This window comes from Mobula hypostoma, chromosome 25, assembly GCF_963921235.1.
Source record: "Mobula hypostoma chromosome 25, sMobHyp1.1, whole genome shotgun sequence".
NCBI classification, from domain to species: Eukaryota; Metazoa; Chordata; class Chondrichthyes; order Myliobatiformes; family Myliobatidae; genus Mobula; species Mobula hypostoma.
The window spans coordinates 15,609,110-15,635,610 of NC_086121.1; positions in this window are offsets into that span (position 1 = coordinate 15,609,110).

A 26,501-nucleotide genomic window follows, 5' to 3' on the forward strand; every position below is an offset into this window, starting at 1 on the left:
CCCTTCTCCGGTCTGCGTGAGATGTGGGACATTTGAGAGACTTTGAACTGTACTGTGCTCATGGACTTCTTCATCAAGTTGTGGTATTGTTGCACTGTTGTAACTATATGTTATAATTATGTGGTTTTGTTAGTTTTTTTCAGTCTTGGTCTGTCCTGTGTTTTGTGATATCACACTGGAGGAAATATTGTATCATTTCTTAATGCATGCATTACTAAATGACAATAAAAGAGGACTGCATGTCTTCATAATCTAACCTAAGTATGAGTAAAGCTATCTTCTACTTCTTCCTCTCCATTCTCGAGGGACTGACTAAGGACTTCGATTATATAGGAACAAATGCAGAAACAAACTCATTTGGTATTCTCAAGCCTGGAGAAGTGTTGATGCATTTTCTTTGATTGTTTCCAATACAGAGATCAATAGATTTCTGAATATTTAAATCTGGGGGGGGGGGGTCAGAGCAGAAAAATTGTGTTGAGGGAGAAGTTCAGCCATGTGCTTGTCAAATGGCAAAGCAGACTGGAGGGGGCAAATGTCGTTCTCCTATTTTTTATGCTTATACATACATAATTTGTAGAATTGTTGCTTTAAAGCAGAGCACTCAAAATGTGCGGAGCAAATGACCATACACACAGCCACATGAATGACTAGTTCAACTACTTTCTGGTTTTGCATAGTAAGTATTGGCTATGATATAGTTGTAACATGAACAAAATCACTGGAGAGACACTGAAGCTAGTGGACATAGAAGTGTTTTATGCAACAAAATGAGACACTTCTGGAGGAAGAGGCCTGTTAGACCTAATATTACATGACATTTTATATGTTAGAGGTCAAAGGTATCAGCAGGACAATCCTATAGTTACTATGTAGCTACAATGCTTCCTTTGAGTTACTTATAATTTTCACACATCTTCTTTGCACCCACACTCCAGACACCCAAAATGAATGTTAATCAGCTTTGCCTGGTTTTCAATTAACGAGTGTCCACAGCTCCAAAAAAAAACTGTTGTTCAGGGCTGCATTTTAAATTGAATTTACAATTCATGTTCATGGACCCTAACTCCCTAACAATATCAGAATGATAATGGCACATCTTTTCTCAGCTAAAGCGGGTAGACAGGACCTCAGTTTTATACTTCTTCTGTAAAATAGCCTCTCTGATAGTACAACAACCCCCAGTACTGCATCAGAGTGACACATGTTGAGTACAAGTCTCTGGAATCGGACTTATGAAAGATGCTCTGTATCATGAGTGGCTTGAATGAGGATATTGTGAATCAACAAGTAGATCTGGGATTGCATGGGTTTGAGGGAATTGCTTGAGTCAGTGGCATTTCGTTAAATATTAAGAAAATGTAAGGTGATTTCTAGGAGCTGACTGCCATTTGACTTCTGCTCCAGCAAAGTCAAAGCAGGAAGAAAATAGCAGAAATTAGAGAAAGTATATGGAGCAACACACATAAAAGTTGCTGGTGAACGCAGCAGGCCAAGCAGCATCTCTAGGAAATGGTACAGTCGACGTTTCGGGCCAAGACCCTTCATCAGGACTAATTGAAAGAAGAGCTAGTAAGAGATTTGAAAGTGGGAGGGGGAGGGGGAGATCCAAAATGATAGGAGAAGACAGGAGGGGGAGGGATGAAGCCAAGAGCTGGACAGTTGATTAGCAAAAGGGATATGAGAGGATCATGGGACAGGAGGCCTAGGGAGAAAGAAAGGAGGAGGGGGGAAGCCCAGAGGATGGGCAAGGAGTATAGTGAGAGGGACAGAAGGAGAAAAAGGAGAGAGAGAAAAAGAATATATATATATATAAAAAAATAACAGATGGGGTACGAGGGGGAGGGAGGTGGGGCCTTAGCGGAAGTTAGAGAAGTCGATGTTCATGCCATCAGGTTGGAGGCTACCCAGACGGAATATAAGGTGTTGTTCCTCCAACCTGAGTGTGGCTTCATCTTTACAGTAGAGGAGGCCGTGGATAGACATATCAGAATGGGAATGGGATGTGGAATTAAAATGTGTGGCCACTGGGAGATCCTGCTTTCTCTGGCGGACAGAGTGCAGATGTTCAGCAAAATGGTCTCCCAGTCTGCGTGGGGACTTGCCAATATATAGAAGGCCACATCAGGAGCACCGGATGTAGTATGTCACCCCAGCCGACTCCTTGTGTTTGTGTTTTTAAAAGTATATGGAATAGATTGCTTAATACATCTGACCCTGCCTCCAGTCAGCCAATCCAAACTGGAACTCGAGGATTTATAAATATTTTGCTACCTGACCCAGCTGGAAGACAACACATACAATCATGGCTCATTAGGTTCGGGTTGGTTAGATAGGCACTAAGCTGGTGCCAATGACGGTTGAGTCATTACGCACATCAATTAACATGGCCAAAGGTGAAAAATAACCATGGGATTGTAGGTTTATTGGTGCAAAGTGCGTACCTATAATTCACTTACTGCTTTATAACAATTGTGTTCCATGTGGCCTCTGGTTCACCTGTCATTCTGCCTGTCCTACCTTCTCCTATCAGCACATTCCCTCTTGAATGTTTTGTTTCAATTGCTGTTCCACATTGGAACTGTGTTGTCATTATCATTAGTTATTTCTTCAGTCTCTGTTCGATATCATTTTTCATCAATTCTATTTTCCTGTAAATGCCAGCAAGTAAAATGGAATGAATGTCAAGGTAGTATATGGTGACATATACACATTTTGATAATAAATTTACTTTGAACTTTGAATTCTGTGTAATCTCAGCACCGGTCTGTTGCCTGGGGTATGTGGTGAGACAAATGGACTGGGATGCAGTACTGTAAAGAAAGATGGAATAACACCTTTCATTAGGATACCAGTGAAGTTATTTTGAAGTGTAGTCACTGCTGTCACGTAGAGAAATGTGGCTGCAAACTCCCACAAGAAACGATGTCAGAATAATTTGATAATCTCCTTCAATAGTGTTGGCCGGGTCAGCAGGGAAACCTCCTCACCATTCTTCCAGATAGTGTCAGCCACGAGAAGAGGACAAGTCAACTTTCTCTGGAGTGTCTCCAGAAATAGCTGCTCAAACCCTTGCATGACGGTAAGTTGAAGAAATGCAGTGTGGCACCATGACTGTAGAATCGGACTTAATGGGGTCAAGTTCAAGTTCAAATTTATTGTCATTGGCATTCATTCACAGAATATAAATGCCATGAAAATGAGCTGTTTACAATGGCAGCATTGTACATTGCTAACATGTCGAGTAGAGAAATGAGTAAGATTTTAAATGAGAGACAAAATGAGCATGCTCTTTTTAAGGCATCAGTACACAGCTTCACATAACCCCTGGCTACGGAAGCAACAGTCCATCCAGAAGAAGCAGTCTGTTATGTTTTGTTACTCCAAAAGCTAATCTAAAGAAAAGCTTGAGAGCTGGTAAAATATTCTACTTCATTTTACTTTAGTGAGGCGTGCATATACAGTATGATGTGGTGGCATAGTGACATATGCCATTCAAGTACATTTACGTATAACCCATAATGAACTATGGATACAACAAAGAATGCTTAATCAAACAGTATATTTACAATATTACTGAAATATTAAGTACACAACACTCCTCCCTGCTTAGCTACCCACCACCCAGGCTATGCTCTCTTGTCGTTGCTGCCACCAGGAAGAAAGTACAAGATCCTCAGGATTCACACCACTAGGTTCAGGAACAGTTATTACCCTCAACCATCAGGCTCTTAAATTAGAAGTTCTCTCAACTTCACTTGCCCCATCACTGAACTGTTCCCATAACCTAAGTACTCATTTTCAAGGATTCTTCATCTCATGTTCTTGATATTTATTGCTTATCTGTTTATTTATTTGTTTGTTTGTTTATTATTTCTTGTTTTTCCTGCATGTTTGCACAGTTGTGTTGGACTGGTTGTCCACCCTGTTGAGTGCGGTCTTTCATGGATTCTATTATGGTTATTGGACTTGTTGAGTATGCCTGCAAGAAAATGAATCACGGGGTTGTATGTAGAATATATGGACTTTGATAACAAATTTAATTTGAACTTTGAGCTATAAACTCCAACTCAACGTAGAATGCATCTCAATCTGTAATAACATATATCACAGGCCTAAAGCTTTAGTCTCTTTGGAGGATTTCTTACTCTTACAGGATAATGTTTTTCCTGACAAAGGGGGTCACTGCTTGACAGGTGAGACTTGTGACTGTGAAACAATCTCAGGTTCTCCGTGGTGGTTGTGGAAGTTGACTCTGGCACTGCAGGAAGTGGTTCTGACAACTCTGGACACTTTTCTTCTCTAACAATTGACTCTACTCTCCTCAACCAATTGATGTGCCTCCTCCTGATGACATCAGAAACAATCTTCACAATGCAGGAGAGTGGTCTCATTCTGTCCTTAATTTTTTCCATGTGCCCATTTTTGATCATCTCTGAATTCCCTCGCCAGGACAGCTTGTCCAGGAGTGAGACACAAACCACCTTGTTGGGGGAGCTCTCAATTTGTGTCAGCTGTTTATCCGAGATTGGATTTGAGGAGATCCAAACATGAGTGGATGACCCAGGAATAGCATGACTGGTGGGTTGTTGTCCATGCCCGTGAATGATCCGGCAAAATCCACTTGAATCCTCTGCCAGGGCAACGCGAGCTATTCCCAGAGATGGAGAGGCGCTGCTCTTAACATCTTCTAGATGTGTTGACATCCTGAACAATGCATGGCAATCTGCTCCCAGGCCAGTAGACAAAGCTTCGAGCAGATGCTTTCATTTTGACCGTGCCAAGATGACTGACATGTAGTTCCTCCAACACTTGAGCTCTCAGCTTATATGGTACAACAACTCTCAATCCCTATCAAGGGGAAGTTTATCCTAGCGCTGGTAAAAATGGGGGAAACTGGAATTTCTGCTGCAGATTCCAGCCATTTTGGGTGGCCATGTAGACCCGAGACAGTTTGGTGTCTTTTCTGGTTTCTCTTTGGATTATCTCTGCTGATTTGCATTAGGGAGAATGTGTCCAGAGGAGCCTTCTCTTTTGTAATTTTCAAGTATTTCCTTTTCCAAGGGTAAATGGAATAATCCATCAGCATTCCCATGATTAGTCGTTCTCTTGTATTTGACCTTATAATTGTGTCATTCAAGAAACTGAGCCCATCTCTGCATTTGTGTTGCTGCTGTTAGTGGAATACCTTTCTGTGGATTGAAAATGAACACTAGTGGTTGATGCAAGGAATTCTGCAGATGCTGGAATTTCAAACAACACACATAAAAGTTGCTGGTGAACGCAGCAGGCCAGGCAGCATCTCTAGGAAGAGGTACAGTCGACGTTTTGGGCCAAGACCCTTCGTGGTTGATGATCAGTAATGAGGGTAAACTCTATCCCATACAAGTACTGGTTGAAATGTTTTATACCCCAAACCAGACTCAGGGCCTCTCTGTCAATCTGTGTGTAATTTTTCTCTGCAGCTGTCTTGGGTGCTTTTTAAAACTTCCTCATCACCAGTGTTATGTTTTTTAACTCCAAAAACTAATCAAAAGAAAAACACGAGAGCTGGGAAAATGTGACTATTTCATTTTAATTTAGCGAGGTGTGCACGTATGACGTGGTGGCATAATTACATAAAACCCATAATGAATTATGTAAACAGCAAAGAATGCTTGATCAAACAATATGCTCAAATATTACTGAAATATTAAATACAAAACACAGTCAAGTACGTGACCAGTGTGCTCCTCTCCACAGGCCTAACTGCAGGCCTAAGGAACAGCACAGGAATCCACTAGTTGTGTTGATTAGCACACAATCTACTGGAGGAGCTCAGCTGGTCAAGCAGAATCTGTGGGAAGAAAGGAACTGTTGATGTTTCAGGTTGAAACCCTGCATCAGGACTAACGCTCAGTGGTATTGATCCTTGTGAGAGAGTTTGGTTGCCATGACCACAGACCTCAATCAGTTCTCAGCTCAGAACAACAACAACTAAGTAAAATCCTCTGAAGGCACCTCAGAATGATAAGTAAAGGGATAACAGGATAGGAATAGGCCTTAGTGAAAAACTCAAAGGAAGGAACAGATGTTGTGTGGTGTAGGGAGGGAATCAAATATCCTGAGGTCTAGTCAGCTGGAGGGATGATGGCACAGTGGAGAGCAAGTAAAATCTGGGGATGAATAATAGGCATGTCTACATGATGAAATGTAGACATCATGGTTGAATTTAGGGGTGGAAGAGGGACAAATATAGGAAGCATTGAGAAATCCAAACACTCCGATGAGAATTTCAAAACTGAGTCCAACTCAACATTAAAGGAACATAGGGAAAGTGCTGGAGGAACTCAGCAGATCAGGCAGTATCTATGGAAATGAATAGATAGTTGACATTTCGGGCCGAGACCCTTTTTCAGGACTTTTCAATCTCAGCTGAGATTTATAAGCACACAAAAAAGCCTTCCTCTTGGTCACTGCCAAGGAGTCTGTGAATGGTCTATTCACCGTGTGGCTCGCTGTGGTAGGTGGGTAGGCCTCTGCACTTATGTGGTGTGTCTCTTTGTAGATGAAGGAAGATGTTACCATGGTTCTGTGTTATGGATTGGACTATTGTGTTTTTGGACTGTGGACTTTCTCAGACTTATCATTTTTATATTTTGTGTTTTTCGCCCATTTCTTTCCATTTTGTTGTGTGAGGGTAGGGGTTTGGATGTCAATATTCTTGTTCCATTTTGTGCAGGGGAGAGGGATGGGGGTTGATGATCAGAATACCATTCTTTTCTGTACGGGGGGAGGCGTTTGGGTGTCAGTGTTCTTGTTTTGTGCGGGGGAGGGAGGTTTGGGGATTGATGATCAGAATACCATTCTTTTCTGTGCGATGGGAGGGTTTTGATCTTTCTCTCTGAACAACTTTTATGTCCTTTTTTGTTTCATGACTATCTGGAGGAGATGAATCTCACAGTTGTATATGAATACATACTTTGATAATAAATGAACCTTTGTACAAATTTCAGCTGGATGCAATGCATGTGTGCAGAAGAGAGAGAGGCTCCATGGATAACGCTTGGGGTAAAAACAGGCCAACTTTGTCTCCCATTTCCACCTGTACCCAGTGCAGACTGATGACTGAAGACCAAACCCCTCTGTCCATTGCATTCCAGAGATGACAGGAGTAAATACTGTCAGGGCATAAGAATGTCTTATGATAATGTGTTAGTCATGGCTCTACATTCAAACGAGTGTTTGCTTTAATACTCAGTGAATAACCTTCTCAGACCATGAATGCATACACCTGATAGGCCTGAGCACATGGTGGGGACTGACACACACAGTGTGCTACAGGGAGGCAGCTATGCTGTTGGTGTCGACTGAGGTCCCACCCACACTCCCAGTGGATGTAAAATAATCCCAGGATCAGTGTGTTGTAGATGAGCAGGGGAGTTCTCCCTGGATTCCTGGAAATGTAACCTTCGGCCATTGCTTAAAAGCTGGGAAAGAAACTCAACCCTGCAGCAAATAGTTTTATGTCACATGGGACTGAATCTATATAAAATCAATTGTGAATGACAACAGTGATCCTGACACACATTGAAAGATTTAGTTATGTTTCCTTTAGTAGCTTGTGCACACATGCACGCAGCATGTAGGGGCACGCCTTGCCTGATGCATATTTGAAAGTTATCCTGTCAAATTGAGTCACAGATGCACAGTAATGGGCCCCAGACTGAATAACGTTTGAACAGTAGGAACGAGCCCTGCAGCTGTGTCCTTTGGACGAAGGCATGGGAGCAGAATTGGACCATTTGACCCACTGAGTGCTTCTACTTTCAAGAACAGTTTAATATGGTCCCGCTGGCTCTCAAGGCATATGGTCACAGGAAAGATCTCCTCTGTAAAGGAGCCAGGAGTAGAAAGAGCAGAATGACTCTGGTCAGGAGGAACACACTCATGCACTGTACTCTGCAAAAGTTTTTAGGCACACATACTGTAGCTAGTGCACTTCAGACTTTTGCACAGTACTGTGGTAATTTTATGTATTGCGCTGTACTGCTGCCGCAAAAAAAAACGTGAGTGATGATACATCTGATTCGGATATGAGTCACTATTGTGGACTGAGAGTGGGAAGGGGGCAGGGAGAGGGGTATCATGGTTGGGAAAAGCTGAAAGGAGAGGGGAGGGAGCAGGAAGCATCAGAGAGACATTATGTAATGATCAATAAGCCATTTGTTTGGAATCAAATGACCTTGGCTGGTGTCTCAGGCTGGGTGTGTGTGCACCTACACCACTCCCTGGCACTCCTCTGGCACATGTCCCTCACTCATCCCACGGCTCTCCACCCTCGCCATTCCCAACATCCTTTGCATATATATACCCAAGACTTTTGCACAGTACTGTCAGTGACAATAGACTTGACCTTCCTGCAATGCTTCCTCCATATGGAGAGGCAGCTGTCACCAAGACCTACCATATTCTGTGGACGAGGTTTAACCACACTGCTGCTGCCCAGAACCTCCCAGTCCTCTGGATTACTCCAGGTGACAGTTGTTGAAAAGCCTAATCACACTGCCAGTCCTAATCTCATGGCAATCTCACTGATTGCCGCAGAACTGGTGGTCGTGAGAGAAGGAGGGGTTGTTTTGCTGTTGTTGGTTGCTGTGTTCTTTGCTGTTCTGCCAAGGTTTGTGGGCATGCTGTGTTGGTGCCAGAATGAGCTTTACGACACTTGTGGGCTGCCCCCAGCACACCCTCAGGTGTGTTGGTCGTGAATGCAGCATATGTTTCAATCTATCCGTGATAAATAAATTTCAGTCTGATTCTTGAACGAATACTGTCCTCGTGCATATGGGAGATCTCAAGTAGTACCACTGGATTTACACTGTGTATCAGCAGATCAGGAGATTTCCATAATGTAGGGCTTCCTGAGGATTCAGGGAGTAATTGAGTGCATGCTTGTGATGTTCTGGACACTATGCTTCTTATGGATCAAAATCCGTAATTTCCAGGATGTGTAGATCACATACCACCACTGCAGCTTCCTGCTTATGGTCATTGTTGTGCACCAGAAATTTGCCTCTAACCCCCTGTGCAGACTGCTGTGTGCTCACTGCTTTTCAGACATCATGCCAGACAAATCAATCCTTTGGGGAGGGGTCAAAGAATATTCTCCTTGATCCATGGCTTCTCGCTCCAGCCCAGAGTGGCAAACCCAATCATAACCCAGCACAGAACCATGAGAAGTTTACTGGAGGCTGTCGCTGGGCTTCTCAAGATCCAGTTCTGTTCTTTAGACTACTTGGGAAAGATCTTGAAAGACATTCTAACCGCCCCCCCCCCTTTGTTGTCACTTGCTGTATCCTCTACAGTCCCACCATAGTCACCTTGTCCACTGTACAGCGGGGGGAAGGGCGGAGACAGGAGGTGAAGGAGAAAGAAGGCTATGTTGTGGGACCACCACTCTTGAGTGGCTCCTCAATAATCTTGATGTTATAAGAGGGTTTAGCTAAATTAGAGAGGCCTTCTGTGCCTAAATATATCAAGACTTTGGCAATGGTTACATTGTAAGTGATAATTGACAAGTTCCTCCTATCAGAATGGCAGCCTGCTTGACATCATTATCATTGTCTATGATTACATCAGCACCTTTTTGGAGATTTGGACTAGGGCATGATCATTGCGGCTGTATCTACACTTCAGAGAATTCAGGTCTTATATTTGTGAATCCTCGGCACCATATCAAAGTCAGTTTCTGGGGCGAGTTCTTTATTTCTAAACCTAGCGAAGAATCCCTCCACTTGTCTCCCTGAATGGAGCTCCAAAAGCTGATGAGTAGTTTTACTTCATTCAACACAAAGCAGTTCTCCTGCATTGCCAGCCCTTTAATAATCTTGAGCTTTCACTGCAGTTCAACATCAGCACAATGCCTGCAGTGTGCCTCAGGAATAAATAGATACAACAGCTCATTAAACATTAGAGTCATCGACTCGTATAAAAATCCAGCACAGAAACAGGCTCTTGGCCACATCTAGTCCATGCCAAATCATTTAAACTGCCCACTCCCATTAACCTGTACCATAGCCCTACATACCCCTATCATCCAAGTATAGTACCTACCCAAACTTCTCTAAAACATTGAAATCGAGCTTACATGCACTAGTTGTGCTGGCAGCTCATTCCACACTCTCAGAGCCCTCCGAGCGAAGAGCTTTCCCCTCATGTTCCCCTTAAACTTTTCACCTTTCACCCTTAATACATGACCTTTACTTGTAGTCCCATCCAAACTCAGTGGAAAAAGTCGGCTTGCATTTACCCTGTCTATACCCCTTACAATTTTGTAGACCTCTATCACATCTTCCCTCAATCTTCTACGTTCCGAGGAATAAAATCCTAACCTATTCAATCTTCCCTTATAACTCGGGTCCTCCAGACTCGGCAACACCCTAGTTAATTTTCTCTGTACTTCCTTAACCTTATTTACATCTTTCCTGTAGGTAGGTGATCAAATCTGCACTCAATACTCCAAATTAGACCTCACCAACATCTTGTACAACTTCAATATAGCATCCCCACTCCTGTATTCAATACTTTGACTTATAAAGGCGATAGTGTCAAAAGTTTTCTTTACGATCCTATCTACCTGTGCTGCCACTTTCAATGAATTATGGCTTTATTTCCAGATTCCTCTGTTCTATCGCACTCCTCAGTGCCCTACTGTGTAAGTCTTACTTACTTACTGTGTAAGTCAAGTTTATTGTCATTTAACTGTATTCATGTATACCATCAAACGAGATAATGTATCTCCAGATAAAATCTACAGATGATCACGCATAAACAAAGTAAAAGTGCATCAATTAATATTGGAAGATACAGAACTGATTAACCGGTGACACTTTGAATGAGATGTGGCAGGGAGTTCAGAAGTTTAATGGCCTTAGGGAAGAAATGGTTTGCCATCCTGACCGTTCTTGTTTTAATGCATCAGAGTCTCCTGCCTGATGGTAGCAAGTCAAGGAGGATGCTGGATGGATGGGTGGGATCGTTGATATTACTAAGGGCCCGGCATAAGCAGCGCTCCTGATAAATATTCCCGATGAATGGTAGAGCGACCCCTATGATCCTCTCAGCTGTTCTCACAGACCTTTGTAAGGACTCCTGTCCGATGCTCGGCAGCTCCCAAACTAGCTGGAGATGCAGCTTGTCAGGACGCTGTCAATGGTGCTCCTATAAAATCCAGTTAAGAATAGGGGTGGAGGAGCTCGCTTGCCTCAATCTTATTGGGAAGTGGAGGTGCTGCTGCATCTTCTTGTTCAGGGAGGTGATATTAAGGGGTCAGGTGATGTCGTCCATGATGTGAACTCGCAGGAACTTGGTGCACTTAACTTTCTATGTAGGAGCCAGGTATGCGCAGAGGCAGATGGTTCGTCTGCACCTTCCTGAAGTCCACAATGAATTCCTTGGTCTCATCCACGTTTATCTCACACTAGTCCACCAGCCGCTCCTCTCCCTCTCTCTGGACTCAAACCCGTCATTGTTGATGAGGCTAACCACTGTTGTGTCATCTGCGAACTTGATGACACGGTTTGAGCTGGATCCTGCGACACAGTCATGCGTCAGCAGTGTGAACAGCAGCAGGCTGAGCACACAGATAGATAGATAGATATACTTTATTGATCCTGAGGGAAATTGGGTTTCGTTACAGCCACACCAACCAAGAATAGAGCATAAATATAGCTATACAAAAACCACAAACAATCAAACAACAAAATGTGAACTATGCCAGATGGAAAAAAAGTCCAGGACCAGTCTACTGGCTCAGGGTGTCTGACCCTCCACGGGAGGAGCTGCAAGTTCGATGGCTACAGGCAGGAACGACCTCCCGTGCCGCCCAGTGTTGTATCTCGGTGGAATATGGCCGAAGTCCAACAGTAAAAAGTTCAATATCCAGTCTACAAACACGTTCCTCGATTGTAATATGACCCGGATTGCACCATCTGTTGTTAACCAGAACAGTAAGCACCCAACTCCTTTACGCTTACCGCTCTCAGTGCACTTCCAGTCAGCCGGAACCATCTGGAAGCCGTCCATGGAGAAGTTTTGATCGGGTATGTCCTCGTGCAGCCCCGTTCCAGTGAAACACATAACACTGCACTCCCGAAATGTTCTCTGATGCCTGGCTAGCGTCGTGAACTCGTCCATTTTATTACCCACCGAACTCCTTTTCTCCATAAGTCTCTGTTGTCTCGACCCGGTCCTCTTCCCTCGACTTTGTGATCCCCCTCTGCATCTTCTGTGTGTTTTCCTCCAGATTTCAGCAGGGGTGTCCACCGCTCTGCTCGCTAAACCGGCCGGCATTAGCACAAGCAGCTAGTCCCTGGAATGAACAATGCGACCATGCTTCTGTCCCACGTTTCCAGCGCTAAAAACCCAAATAAAACTCTCTCTACCAGCATGTTAGAGAGGGTGCAGCTTCGACGTGTTACTGTGAAAAAAAATACAAAAAATAACGTAAGTTAAAAAGAAGAAAAAAGTAAGAATCCAATCGGAACGGCTGTAACAGGCTGCATGCACGACCGGCGCATGCGCAGCCTGGGGAAGCACCAGTTCTCAGCATGATGGGACGAAACGTTGCTGCCCACATGGACTGACTGTGGCCTTTCTGTTAAGAAGTCTTGGGTCCATTTGCAGAGGGAGGTGTTGAGAGCCAGCGAGGACATTTTCCCCACCGTTCTCTGGGGAATTATGGTGATAAACGCCAAGCTGAAGTCTATAAACTTGGCATATGTGACCCCATTTTTTGAGGTGGAGCTGAACAGAGTGGAGGTCAGAAAGCTACTGCATTGTCAGTGGATCGATTTGAGCGATAAGCAAACTAGAAAGGATCCAATGTAGCTGGGAGTAGGGCTTTAATGCACTCCAGCTGCAGAAAGCATTTCATAATGGTTGGTGTTATCCTACCCTGGCTGGTTCTACCGAAATGCAACAACTCACAACTGAGCTGCTAGTCCTGCCCCTCTTGCAACCAAGTCTCACTGAAGGCTACAATATCATGATTCCATGTGTTGATCCATGCCCTGAGCTCATCTGCCTTTCCTAAGATACTTCTTGCATTGAAATGTAAGCAGCTCAGGACACTAGTTGCACTATGCTCAACCTTTTGATTCCTGACTTTGCCTGAGGTCTTACCAACATCTGTCTCCACAATCTCTCCACTATTTGTCCTGGCACTCTGGTTCCCATCCCCCTCGCAACTCTGGTTTAACCACCACCCCCTACACACATCCCTCCCCCCCACCCCCGTGCAGCACTAACAAACGTTACTGCTAGGATATTAGTCCCAACAGCAGGAGAAAGCTTAAGGTGTACCATGTAGTGTTAATGTGTGCTGCAGTGTCTACCCTGGTTCAATAATTGCAATGTTATGTAAGTTTGCATGTTTATGTGTGTTCAGGCATAAAGGCATTAGGTAGGAGTACTGATTGCTGGGGGAAGCTGAGTTAAGTAGATGAGCTGTATGCACCAGTGTGTGAGTGCGGAGGTGCATTTGTTGACAAATAAGCTTTGTTACTGCTTATATTGACATGGATTAACAGTACAGTTATCAAGATCCTTTGTCACTGGTTTTGCTGTTTGCGTTAACCTCTCTGGACATATTCTCCCATTGCTTCCTCCTTGCTCTCCTTGTGTTGTCGAGAGGGGTGATGAGGCATCCTTGGATATTGGGGCACTGATTTTTAAGACAGGATGTTGAGTTTCGAGTCAGTGAAACGGAGGCTGCCGGGTCTGAACCTGGGCTCACATTTCCTTTTCCAGGAATTCTCTCTGACTGTGTTGAACTTCTTCAGTCTGTGCTGATGGAAACACCTCTAGCTCCATCATGTTGAGCACCGTCACCCCCACCCCCCCGCCACCCTCCCTGCAGGCTGCAGACTCAGCCTGCTTCTGTTCATGCTGTATAACTGCACTGCTACATCCAGCTCAAACTGAACTATCCAAGTTTGCTGATGACACAACAGTGGCTGGCCTCATCAACAATGACGACAAGACTCCACACAGAGAGGAGGTAGGGCGGCTGGTAGAATGGTGCGAGCACGGGTACCCGAGTCTCAAAGAGGACAAGAAGACCAACGAGATGACTGTGGACTTTAGGACGGAGCAGGCTGACTACTCCCCACTGCACATGAAGTGTTCCTCCGCGGAGAAAGTTTCTGGGAGTGCATATAACAGACGATCTCACCTGGTCCCTCAACATCTCCTCTTTGGTCAAGAAAGCACAGCAGCATCACCACTTCCTGAGGAGGTCGAGGTGAGTGAGGCTCCTCCCGCCCCAAACCCAATTCTAACCAATTTTTACAGTGTGCTGACCGTCTGGTACGTGAATTGCAAGGCATCTGACCACAAGTCCCTACAAAGGACTGAGCGGATTATTGTGGATTCTCTTCCACCCATCAGAGATATTTATCGGGAACCCTGCATTCCAGCGCCCTTAGCATCGTCAATGAACCCTCCTGTCTGCCCAACTATCTCTTTGACCCCCTGCCATCAGGCAGAGCTACCATAGCATCAGGACAAAAACCACCAGGATGGGAAACAGCTTCATTTCGCGGCCTGTAAGACCACTGGATTCCCTGCCACCGCCCAGATCTCATCACATAATGAAGAGTCAGTAGCGTTATATGGTTGACTCTTTAACCTGCAGAGTTTGTCCAGCATTTTCCATTTTTATTTTCAAGCACATCTGCTGGTCACTATCACAGTGCTGCCCACAGAAGCTTCCTGCACACACATTATAACCGGAACAATTCAAAATCACATTGGCTGTACTTGAATATCCTGAGGTGCTGAGGTGCTAGAAACTTAAGTCTCCCTTTGATTTCCTGCTCTGCTCCGTCTTTCTAAAAGCTCATCTGATATTCCTTTTTTAAAGAAGTCAAAAGTATAAAGACGTGTCAGCTTCACACACACCGTGAGCAATTATTAACCAAAGTGCCCTTTGTACCAACTGCAGAGGAAGGAAAGACCTAGAAAGCAATAGTGGAGGCTTGTGGAATGGAGAGAGATGGAGGAAAGACTGAAGGCAAAAACACCATGAAAATGCACAGTGAGAGTCCGAGGTTTCTGTTTAACTGCTCTCATCCTGCCAAACCAGTATTCGTGGATCATTTCACTGCAACTCCCTCTATGCCTCTCTCCCTTCCTGTCTCCTTTACATCAACTTGTCAGCACCCTTTCACACTTCCTCAGTCCACGCCCATTTTACTGTCTTTACCTGGTGTCCAGGTTCCTGGATTTGAACAGTGCTGAGGTAGTTGTGTCATGTGTTTAGGGGACAGGCTTCCAGTCCTTGCTTAACAACTTTTGAATAACTCAAGAGGTAGGCGGGCTCATTCAAGGCAGCTTTGTTTCTTTTTCTTAACTGTAAGCCTCCGACATGTGCTGAGAAAGGATTGTGTGTAAGAGCCCTACTTAGTGCCTGCTTACCCGCGAGGCCCACCTTAGAATAAACAAACTCAGGTAAGCCTTTGCTCCATTTTATAAAGCTTCCTACCTTGCCCAAACTCCAAACTTACAGCAAGCTTCAAACTTGCCGTTCTCAGGAAAATGCTTAAAGTGGATTAACCCTTTACTACCTTTGCTCTTAATTTTTTAAAAAGGCCATTCCCTTTTTTCCTACCTTCCTGCCATGACCACTTCTCTTCCAGCACCTTTCCCCCTACCCTACTGATCCCCTGATCTGTTAAATGGGTCATATAACACATTATCTATTGCCTCTTTCTTCTCTGAAGCGGGATCGTGGGATAGCGATGGCAGGTAATTCACTGTCAGGGCAGGAGCTGACATCAGACCCAATCTTGATCTCGGCTGAGGTCCTGCAGCAGTTCTGAGCTTTAAAAAAAATTGTGACAGATCCTGCTCACCCATTTGTCCCGTGCATGCATGCCTACATTGGCTCATATTCCAAAATTTAAAATTCACATCAAAATCTCTACATGTCACTGTAACCTCCTGCAGCCCAACTGTTCCCTAAAATCAATGTGCTCTTCGAGTTCGGGTCTCTCTCTTTGACGGGGTCGCTAAGGGATACAGGAAAATGTAAAAAAAAATGTGTCACACAAAGGGTTGATGTTTACAGTACTAGTGTGGATAAAAACTGGTCGAATTACAGGGAACAGCAGGATTAAACGGTTGTGTTCGGCCTGACTAGTTATTATTTATGGAGTGCCGAATGCTCTACATTCATATTAAAGACTGAGATGAAAGAACGGAGTGTAATGCCTGGATTAGAAGGTATGTGCTATAAGGAGAGGGGTTGACAAACTTGGGTTTTTTTCTCTGGAGCATTGGAGTCTGAGGGAGATCTGATAGAACTTTGTAAAATGATGAAAGGTATAGATAGGGCAGGGAGTCTCAAATTATAGACGGCATGCACCATCTTCTTTTAAGACTCCTTAGCACACATCTCTTCAAGCACACTTTCAGACCTTTGTCCTAATATTTGGCTCAATTTAAATTTGGACTGATTATTCACCTCTGAAACTTCTTGGGTTGCTAAAGACTATAGGTATGCAGCTTGCTGATTGATTGCCTTTCACTCCACTTGCGAAAGTATTGGCTCCTCACAGTGGGCAAGCTCCTCAGACAATACAGACTTCCCGTTAATTCCACCATGTCAACCCCTCCCCCAACCACTTCCTGTAGGCTGAGTGCAGGGTGTCAGTTGATGTTTGGAAGCATCACAGAGGAGTTTGATCTTGTCCTCCACATGCGGCTCTCGCAGAAGAGGTAACAGGGACCCTAGTGCAGGAAGCTTTGCTGATTTGACCTTTGTAACTTGGGGAACCAAGGTCAATATTAATAAGTAGAGTGAAGATCTCCCTGGTTAAAGAGCTCAGTGAACTGAGCGACAAATTGACTGAAGCACAAGCCCTCCCTAACAGTTACTGGCGTCCCAAAGTAAACTGCTGAGATGTTTTCGACTGATAAGGAGCTGGACAAAATCCAAGTAAGAAAATATTGTGTTTGTCTGAAAATGAATTGGGTCTTGTGATAGGTCAATAATGAAAAGTAAGCAAAGAGATTGCTGGAATGCTGGCTTTTATCTTGAATACAAAAGACAGGAAGTTTTGCTTCTGTTGTATAAACCCTTCGGTCTGATAGAGGTTGGAGATTTGTGTGCAGTTTTGTGCATTGCCTCTCGGAAATGGTCTATTGTCCTTGGAGAAGTGCAGTGTTGAGTTTTATCACAGCTCCTTATTTATGTGGCTTCTTTAAGATTTGCAGAGCTGATATCAATCAACATTAGACACAAGCACGTTCAGGATATGAGGGAAGTTGATAAAAATTTTGCTCCAAGAAGTAAGTTTTAAGAACCGGTGTCAAAACACTTGAGAGAATTCCAGCACCATGGCCTGGGCAGCTGAAGACAAGGCAGTCAATGGCAGGATATTAAATTCAGGCATGATCAAGGGGGTTATAGGATTAGTGATTTCTGAAGTTGGAAGCCACTGAGGGATTTGGAAACAAAAATGAGCATTGTTTGATTGGGAACCAAGATAAGTCAGCAAGCACCAGAGGATGGGTGAATGGACATTAGTGCTGGTGAAGGCAGCAGAGATTCTTAAGAATCACTTAAGGTAGAAGATGGGGAAATATCTTAGAAAATAAAGCCTAATTGTAAAAGCCAAATGGGTGAGAATTTCAGCAGCAAGCACATTAAGGCTTGGCAGTCAGTCCATGTTACAAGATATTGTGATAGAGCAGACACATAGTAAGAAGCTTACCTCAGGGTAAGATACAACACCACAGTTGTGATTAGTGTTGCTAAAAGATTTACGGGATTAATTTGAGGAAGAATTGCACATTGCTTGCATTCCCCTAGCTCACCCATTTTAAGCGCTGAGCTAATAAAGGTCTTTAACACGATTAAGACATTCAAAAGAGATACTCATTCCTCTGAGAGACACAACCCTGAAGCTCAAGCTAGGTAACCTAGAACTGAAATCAGAAAGCACTTCAGCGAAGAATGGAGAAACGAAGAATCTCTTTCCTTAAAAGTCTTTTGGTCAGTTAGAGCCTTAATGCTGAGCTGAATGGATTTTTATGAGGTGAGTGTATCATGGGATAGAGAAGTAGTACTGATAAATGAAATTATGGTCCATGATCTAAGTAGCAATACTCCCGTTTCTCTAAATTATAAACTATGATGTTGGATGTCTAATTTGCATTGTCTGGTGTTTTGCAATGGATGTTAATAGCCTCTGCCATATCTTAAATAAGCCACAAAACTGATACCCTTTGTGCCCTCCATGAAAGATTCTGTGGCAATATTTCCAACAATAGCAGAAGGTTCCCTGCAGATCATATTTTATTGATTAACCAATTCTATCAATATATGTAGGTGGTCTGGTCATTATCAATTTTCTACTTGTGTGACTTTGTATAATGTGGTTGTTGTATTTCAGAATCAGAATCAGGTTTAATATCACTCACACGTCGTGAAATTTGATAATTTAGCGGCAGCAGTACAATGCAATACGTGATAATATAGAAATAAAAAGAAAGTCAATTACATTAAGTACATATATGTGCATTAAATAGTTAAATTAAAATTAGTGCAAAAACAAAAATAATATTAGATAAGAAGTGAGGTAATGTTCATGGGTTTAATGTCCATTTAGGACTCAGATGGTAAAGGGAAGACGCTGTTCCTGAACCGCTGAGCGTGTGCCTTCAGGCTTCTGCACCTCCTTCCTGATGTCAGTATTGAGAAGAGGGCATTCCCTGGGTGATGGGGGCCCTCAATAATGGACGCTGGCTTTCTTAGGCACCACTCCTTGAAGATGTCTTGGATACTACGGAGGCTAGTACCCAAGAATTAAGCTGATTAATTTAACAACTTTAACAATCTAGAGGAGAATCTAGAAGTTTTCGAGTGTTTTAGGTGACAAAGCAAATCTCCTCAAACTCCTAATGAAATATAGCATCAATATGTTGGGAACAGGTTAGATCCTCAGAGATCTTAACACCCAGGAATTTGAAACGGCTCACCCTCTCCACTTCTGTTCCCTCTGAGGATTGGTTTGTGTTCCCTCATCTTACCCTTCCTGAAGTCCATAATCAGTTCTTTGGTCTTACTGATGTTGAGTGCATTGTTGTTGCTGTGACTCCACTCAGCTAGCTGGTATATCTTGCTCCCCTACATTCTCTCATCTCCGTCTGAGATTCTGCCAACAATGGTTGTATCATCAGCAAATTTATAGACGGCATTTGAACTACATCTAGCCACATGGTCATGGGTATAGAGAGTAGAGTGTGGGCTAAGCACACACCACTGAGGTGCATCAGTGTTGATCATCAATGAGGAGGAAGTATTATTACCAATCTGCACAGATTGTGGTCTTCCAGTTAGGAAGTCGAGGATCCAATTGCAGAATGAGGTACAGAGGCCCAGGTTCTGTTGCTTATCGACCAGGACTGTGGGAATGATAGTGTTTCAACACAACATTTCTAATGTACTCTATTGGCTGTTAACACTTTGCAATGCCTTGACATCATGAAACTTACTGCAAAAGTGTGAGCTCTTTAATAGGCATTGAAATCCTGCTTTAATCTGAATATATAGTTCGCACGGTTTCTGAAATTGCAAACACAACATGGAAGGAGGTACTTAATTAACTCTATTTCAGTTTGTCAAGCTTAAGTCTGTAATTGATGAGCATTTCCAAGGCTTTAATTACCTGTGAAATGGGAATAAAGAAGAATTGTGACCAGTTGTAAATAGAAGTGTGGGGACGTACTGCGTTAATGTATGTGATATTATATCATTCTGGTATCTCACCATTTTTCACATGCAAGGCTAAAATTAATCTTCGACTATTTGACAGTAAAGGCTTCCTTGGTTTATCCGCTCCTTAACCCATCTTGTACTTCATGCATGTTTATAATAGTGACGATGGAATCTGTTGGAGAATGCTACTTGCTGACTTGCCCTTTATAGCCTAGGGGATGCAGAGGCTAGTTGTCATCAACTGCTGCCTTGACGAAGATCAAGGATTCTTCACCACATACTGTATGTTTTTCTTCTCTGGTAATTTTGCATAGAATTGCCAATTGTGCTTTTTATTTTAAAGATTATTTTATTTCTGTGCCAAAAGCATATGAATAAAATCGTGGCTTGAGATTCTGGATGGATCTCTGAGGTCAGGCATGTGACATTGGATTATGACATCTAATCTGTGATGTCGGGTCTCCAGTAGCGTCAGAAGCCCCTTAAGCAAAGAGCTGACAGTTACAACTTCCTTGTAAGGCCACCCATTGGATGAGTTCATGCAGTCTGCACAGAGAAGGACAATCCCAGATTTGGTCTTTGTCCTATACTGAATTAATCTGACTTTAAGGTTGGGAGTTTGCTTTAACTCCTTTGAGTATAGAGATGCTGTGGAGAAAGGCGAAGGCAGTAAGGGTGGCACAAGGACACAGCTGCTGCCTCGGAGTTCCAGCGGAACAGGTTTAATCCTGAATTTAGGACCTCTGTCTGTGTGGAGTTTGCACCTTCTCCCTGTGATCAAATAGGTTTTGTCTGGCAGCTCCAAGTTCCTCCCACATCCCAAAGACATGAAGATTAGTGGGTGAATTGCCCAGATTAAATTACCCCTACTTTGTAGTTGAGTGGCGAAATTGGAGGGTATTGAGAGTGAAGTTTAGGGAATAAAAAGCGATGAGTGTAAATAAGTGTTCAATGGTTGACGCAGACTCGGTGGGCTGAAGGGCCTGTTTCAATGAAGAATGAATCTACGACTCTACCAGTTGCAACATTACAGCTGTTTATTGATTAACAATGCAAGGAAAAACAAACTAAAAAAAAGTTTAAATGGATTTAATGCCTTTATGCCTTAGACTCCTCTTTGGACTTCTTATGCATAAGGGACGTTATTGTTAAAAATCTCAGTTTCAGTCCTTTGTAGACATTGTTCTTCACTTTCTGAAGGAATTACAATACTTGATATTTTCTCATTGAATACAGTAATGCAACCCTGTGCTGGTTCAAAAGAAAAACAGATACTGGCTTATGTGATTGCTGAAATTGGTACAACAGAAAAGCTTCATTAATGCATCAAGTGCCCTCAGGATATGAACAACAGAGTCTGAGGTTACATTTGTGCTTGCTGTTCTTGGAGAGAGAGCACAGGGTGTACACTATCTCACTGGGCACTTTCTTGTCTGTGACTGATGGGTATCGAAGAGATTGGAGCACATCTTGGGACTGAGGGCAGCTATTTAAGAATTTTTCAGTGATATTTTAGCGAGATTATTTTAGGAACAGTGTACAAAAAATGCACAAAACAGATGTGGGGACAAAAACTAAGCAATAAAAAAAAGGGGAAAAAAGACACATTTGGTGCAGAGTACAGTTTTTCCTACACTGTGCCATAAAGCACTCCCATGGTCAGTTGTCATTAGCAATCAGGGTTCGTCACTGCAGTGACTGTGATACAGAACTGAGGGTTGGAGAAAGAAGTGGGGATGAGGATGTTGTCTTCAACACCTTTTGTTGGTGTAGTGAGAAAAAGGAGAGGAAGTTATTTTATTTTTTGTTAAGAACTTATAATATTTATTAGGTTGGCATCTGGATGAAAGATGACTGTTGGGGGAGTCAGCCAAGGCTGGAAGATTGTGAGTATGGAGCTACCAGTTCTGCTGGGAGACAATATCTCTGTTCTTTGATCTTAACACAAGAAAGTTCCCTTCCCACCCCAACAGTAAGACCAAGTTAGCCTGAGCTGCCTGGCTGAAGAATACTTGTTATAAAGTCTTTATCTTTGATCGGGTGTAGACAGTTTTCAGCGAAGATGACTCCCACAGCCAAAGAACCGCCTGAAAGACTTGAATTAACGTCTGTGCTGGACTCATGATCTGTGGCTTCCTCTACCATTCCATACCCTCTCTCTAACCTTTGCACTTGATACTTTTCCAGTAGGGGTGCCTGTGGTTCCTACTCCATGACCACATCATGATTGGTGGGCATAGGGCTCTTCCATAGCTATACAGCTGTACCAAGAAGTTTTAAACTGGCTCAAAGACTCCCAGGCTAACCCGAACAAGTCACTGTTTCATATATACTCAGTCGCCACTTTATTAGGTACCCACTGTAGTGAATGAAGTGGCCAATGTGTGTATTTTTGTGGTCTTCTGCTGCTGTAGCTCATCCTCTTCAAGGTTCAATGTGTTGTGCGTTCGGAGATGTTCATTTGCACACTACTGTTATAACGTTGTTATTTGAGTTACTGGCACCTTCCTGTCAGCTTGAACCAGTCTGGCCATTCTCCTCTGACCTTTCTGACCTCTCTCATTAACGAGGTGTTTTTGCCTACAGAACTGCCACTCACTGGATGTTTTTCATTTTACACCCCATTCTCTGTAAACTCTAGAGGCTGGGTGTGCGTGAAAGTCCCAGGAAATACTCAAACCACCCCATCTGGCACCAACAATCATTTCACTGTCAAAGTCATTTAGATCACATTTCTTCCTTATTCTGATGTTTGGTCTGAACAACATCTGAACTTCTTGACCATGTCTGCATGCTTTTATGCATTGACTTGTTGCCAAATGGCTGATTAAGTATTTACATTAATGACCACATGTACCTAATAACCTAATAAAGTATATAGTGTGTGTGTATATATATAGTATAAAGTATATAGAATCTGCAAGGTTGCAGCTACTGTTTTAAAGGGGCTGCTCCTCAAGTTCTGGTTTCACTTCAGTTCCTTCTCCTGATCTACAGGAACCCAGTGTGGAAAGGAGTGAGATGGTCTAGTGATTACCTTGTCAGTTAGCTCCTGGGCTTTTCCAGGACAGTCATTCACAGGTCCAGGAAGTGTTTCATGAGGGTGGATTGGGTTTGTTTACATGTGTACAGTGGTGTCCTGGAGTGGGGCATTTGATGTCCACTAGATTACCTTTGGCAGTCTAGGACTTGGGATGGGGGCACATCAGGAGTTAGAGTGCATTCTGCTTGAAGAAGACAATATTTTAATTTAAGCTTTTCATTAGCAAATAAAGTTACTTTAAGCTAAAAAAAGAAATGTTGAATAGTTGCCTGGGGATATAACTAGGGGATAAATGCAGACAACAAACAAAATAAGAACAAGTTAGGTTTAGCCTAGCATTTATTTGTTTTTCTTTTTGCACTATTATTTAATTTATCATTTTAAATATGTATATATACACTTACTGTAATTTACAGTTTTTATAATGTATTTTAATGTACTGCTGCCGCATAACAACAAATTTCATGACATGTGCCGGTGATATTAAACCTGATTCTGATTCTGACAATCAAACGTGTACTACATTTGACTATATTTTTAGCATTTCTGTGGGCAATTTATGGATTTTCTACAAATTTCACTGTGGTGACTATCACATGAGATAATGGAAGGCCATATGCTATTACTGCTATTCATATTTTCTTGTTGATGTTGATTTACAACTTGGGTGTTGAGACTGTGAATTGCTCTAACTTGATTGTAATAAATATGTTGAAGTCAGAATAATGCTGTCTCCACACTGTCCTTGCAAACATGTCCCAAGCACATTCAGGCTGGAGAAGACGAAGGGTAAAGCTCCTCCCACACTTCCCGTCACACTCTCTCAGGACGGAAACATAAAGAAGAAATAGGTTAGGTACAGAATAAAATTCTCTGCACTCACCTTCCATCTCAGAGGCGAGATATTTCAGTGTAGCAAGGTTTACATGGGCATCAGATACAGTACTCGCATTCATTAAAGATTAGCAAACATTAAACTGGAAGCAAGCAGACATAACTTCATATTCTAGTACAGTTTTGCAAGTGTAGGATTGTCAGAGGAAAAGCTTGAGATGGGAGAGTGATTTCCCATCTGTGCTGATGCTGTGAAGTTCCAGTATATGAACCTTTAGCACAGTGTTAATGTTTATGCTGTGCAGTATGCTGTGATATGAATTGCTGGCACGCAAATAGAGCACCACAGGTCATTAGACTACAACATAACAAAACACTCTTTTCCCTTAGATGTTCATGATGATGAACATCTCAATTGACTTGACAACAGGATTTCTGATGGCGGAGATGACTCCTGTCTCACAAAATGCCAGAGCACTCTGGTTTTCTTTCACCCTCAGTAGGCCACAGTCAAATGGAATGAAGCGTTTGTACCGGACCATGCATCCCCTAAAGATAGGTTACAGGTTCTGACGAAGGAAACCACCTAAACCAATGCAATTATTCAATGGGCTAGCTGCTTCAACTCTTTTATCTACTTGTATTGGCTTATTGTTCAAAACAGTGGAGTTCCAAGGCCAGCAATTTAATATCAATTTAAAGCACAGGAAATGCTTGACACTGCTCATTTTACAAGCACAAAACAGTTAACAAAGGGCAAAGTACGGTTTGCCATCCTAATTGCCTACTGTTCTTGCATATTAACTTTCACACATCAGAGCCTCACTGAACACTTGCACTTTTCAATCTCACATCAGGTAAAAACAAAAGCTGGCATTTCCTATTCAATAAAGTGGTTGACCACATGATTTGCCACATTATATTCCATCTATCATGTCCTTGCTCATTCATTAACCTGCTTACTTCCCCTGTACCCTGCTCACGACTCACATTGTCACCCGGCATATGATACTTGATTGCTGATCCCAAATCACGAACAGTTGGCGCCCTGAAATCTGCGGCATTCCTCTAGTCACAGTGTCCTAACCCAAAAATGAGCCATTCATTCCTGCTCTTCATATTTGTCTGTTAACCAGTCTTCATACATTTCTTATGATCCCACGTGTTCTAACTTCGTTTAACAAGATTAGGTGGAACTTTCCAAAAGTCTAAGTACAATACTTCAGTTACTTTGCCCTTAATTATTCCTATTTGCCCTTATTTATTTTGCGGTTATAACGTTGAAAATCTCTAACAGATTTGTCAATCATGATTTCACTTTCATAATGACGAGGAATTTCTTTAGCCATAGGGTGGTGAACCTATGGAATTCATTGCCTCAGATACCCATGGAGACCAAGTCATTGGGTATATTTAAAGTGGAGGCTGATAGGTTCTTGCATAGTAAGAGTGTCAAAGATTATGGGGAGAAGACAGGAGAATGGGGATGAGAGATATAATAAATCAGCCATTATGGGAGGGGGAGTGGAATCGATGGGCTGAATGGCCTAATTCTACTTCTATGTCTTATGGTCTTATAAATCCATGTTAAACTTGTCCAATTATAATTTTATTTTCTAAATATCCCTATATCACTCCCTTAATAATAAATTCTAGCCTCATTCCTACTATTAATGTTGGGTTAATATGTTTGCAGTTTCCATTTTCCTTGCGGCCTCCTTTCTTAAGTAGTGAAGTTACATTTGCTACCTTCCAAATAATGAGAACTGTTTTGGAATATGTGCAGTTTTGGAATATGCCATTCAATATATCCGAACTTTCCATGGCCACCAGATTTCGCAATGCTATTTTTTTAAACTGATGTTAATATCTTTTCGGATGTTCATTCCTTTCAGATCTATAGCTTTCCATTATTTCCAAGAGGTTTTTATGCCTCCTTTCATGTAGACACAAAATTTGTTTTTTCTCTTGTGCCTGAATATAATTTATCTTGAACTTGTTCTTAAAGAGATCCATGTTAACTTTAATGAGCCTTTTTGCCTATGTTTAAATGTTTCTGCGCTCTGTTTTTGGCAACATTTTAAGCCTTTAATCTAATGCCATTTTTAACTAGGGATGGACTGCTTTTCATGTTGGGCTATTGTGCCTTAAAGGAAACTGGAATTATTATGTAAATGATAGACATTGCTTGTTTATTGTTAAGCCTTTTAATGCATTTCAGTTAACCACTGTCATTGTTTCGTAACTTGCTTTGTTTGAACTTAATACCCTGGTTTCAGACTGAACTAAAGCATTTTCAATTTTTATACAAAATTCTACCATTTTATGATCCCTCTTCCCCAAACGCCCTACAGCTGTCAGGTTATTAATTAACTCTTTCTTGATACACAATATTGTCTCATACATAAATTTGACCTCTGCACTATTCCTGCTAATTTGTCTTATCCAGTTTATATTTAAAGTTCTATCTGATTATTGTATTACCCCCATTACAAGTAGCTCCAAAATCCTGGTTTATACTAAGTCCTACTGTTTCTTAGCTCCACCCAAAATGATTCTGTTTCTCGATTTCCTGGGCCAGATTCCTTCTTGCCACTGCCATTGCCTTTATCGTTTATCATCAGCACTATCTCTCTTCCATTTTTCATATCCCTTCTTAAGGTTGTGTACCCTAAAATATTTAATTTCTAACCTCAATCACTATCTCTATTATAGCTGTCAGATTTTAACCACATATTTACATGAATCAATTAACTGATTACCATGCATGCCATACACATTCAGAGCTTCTGTTTCTCTTTTAAACCACTTTTCTTGCCTCTGATTCTAATTTAAGCTATGTTGGTCTGTGTGACTATTGCT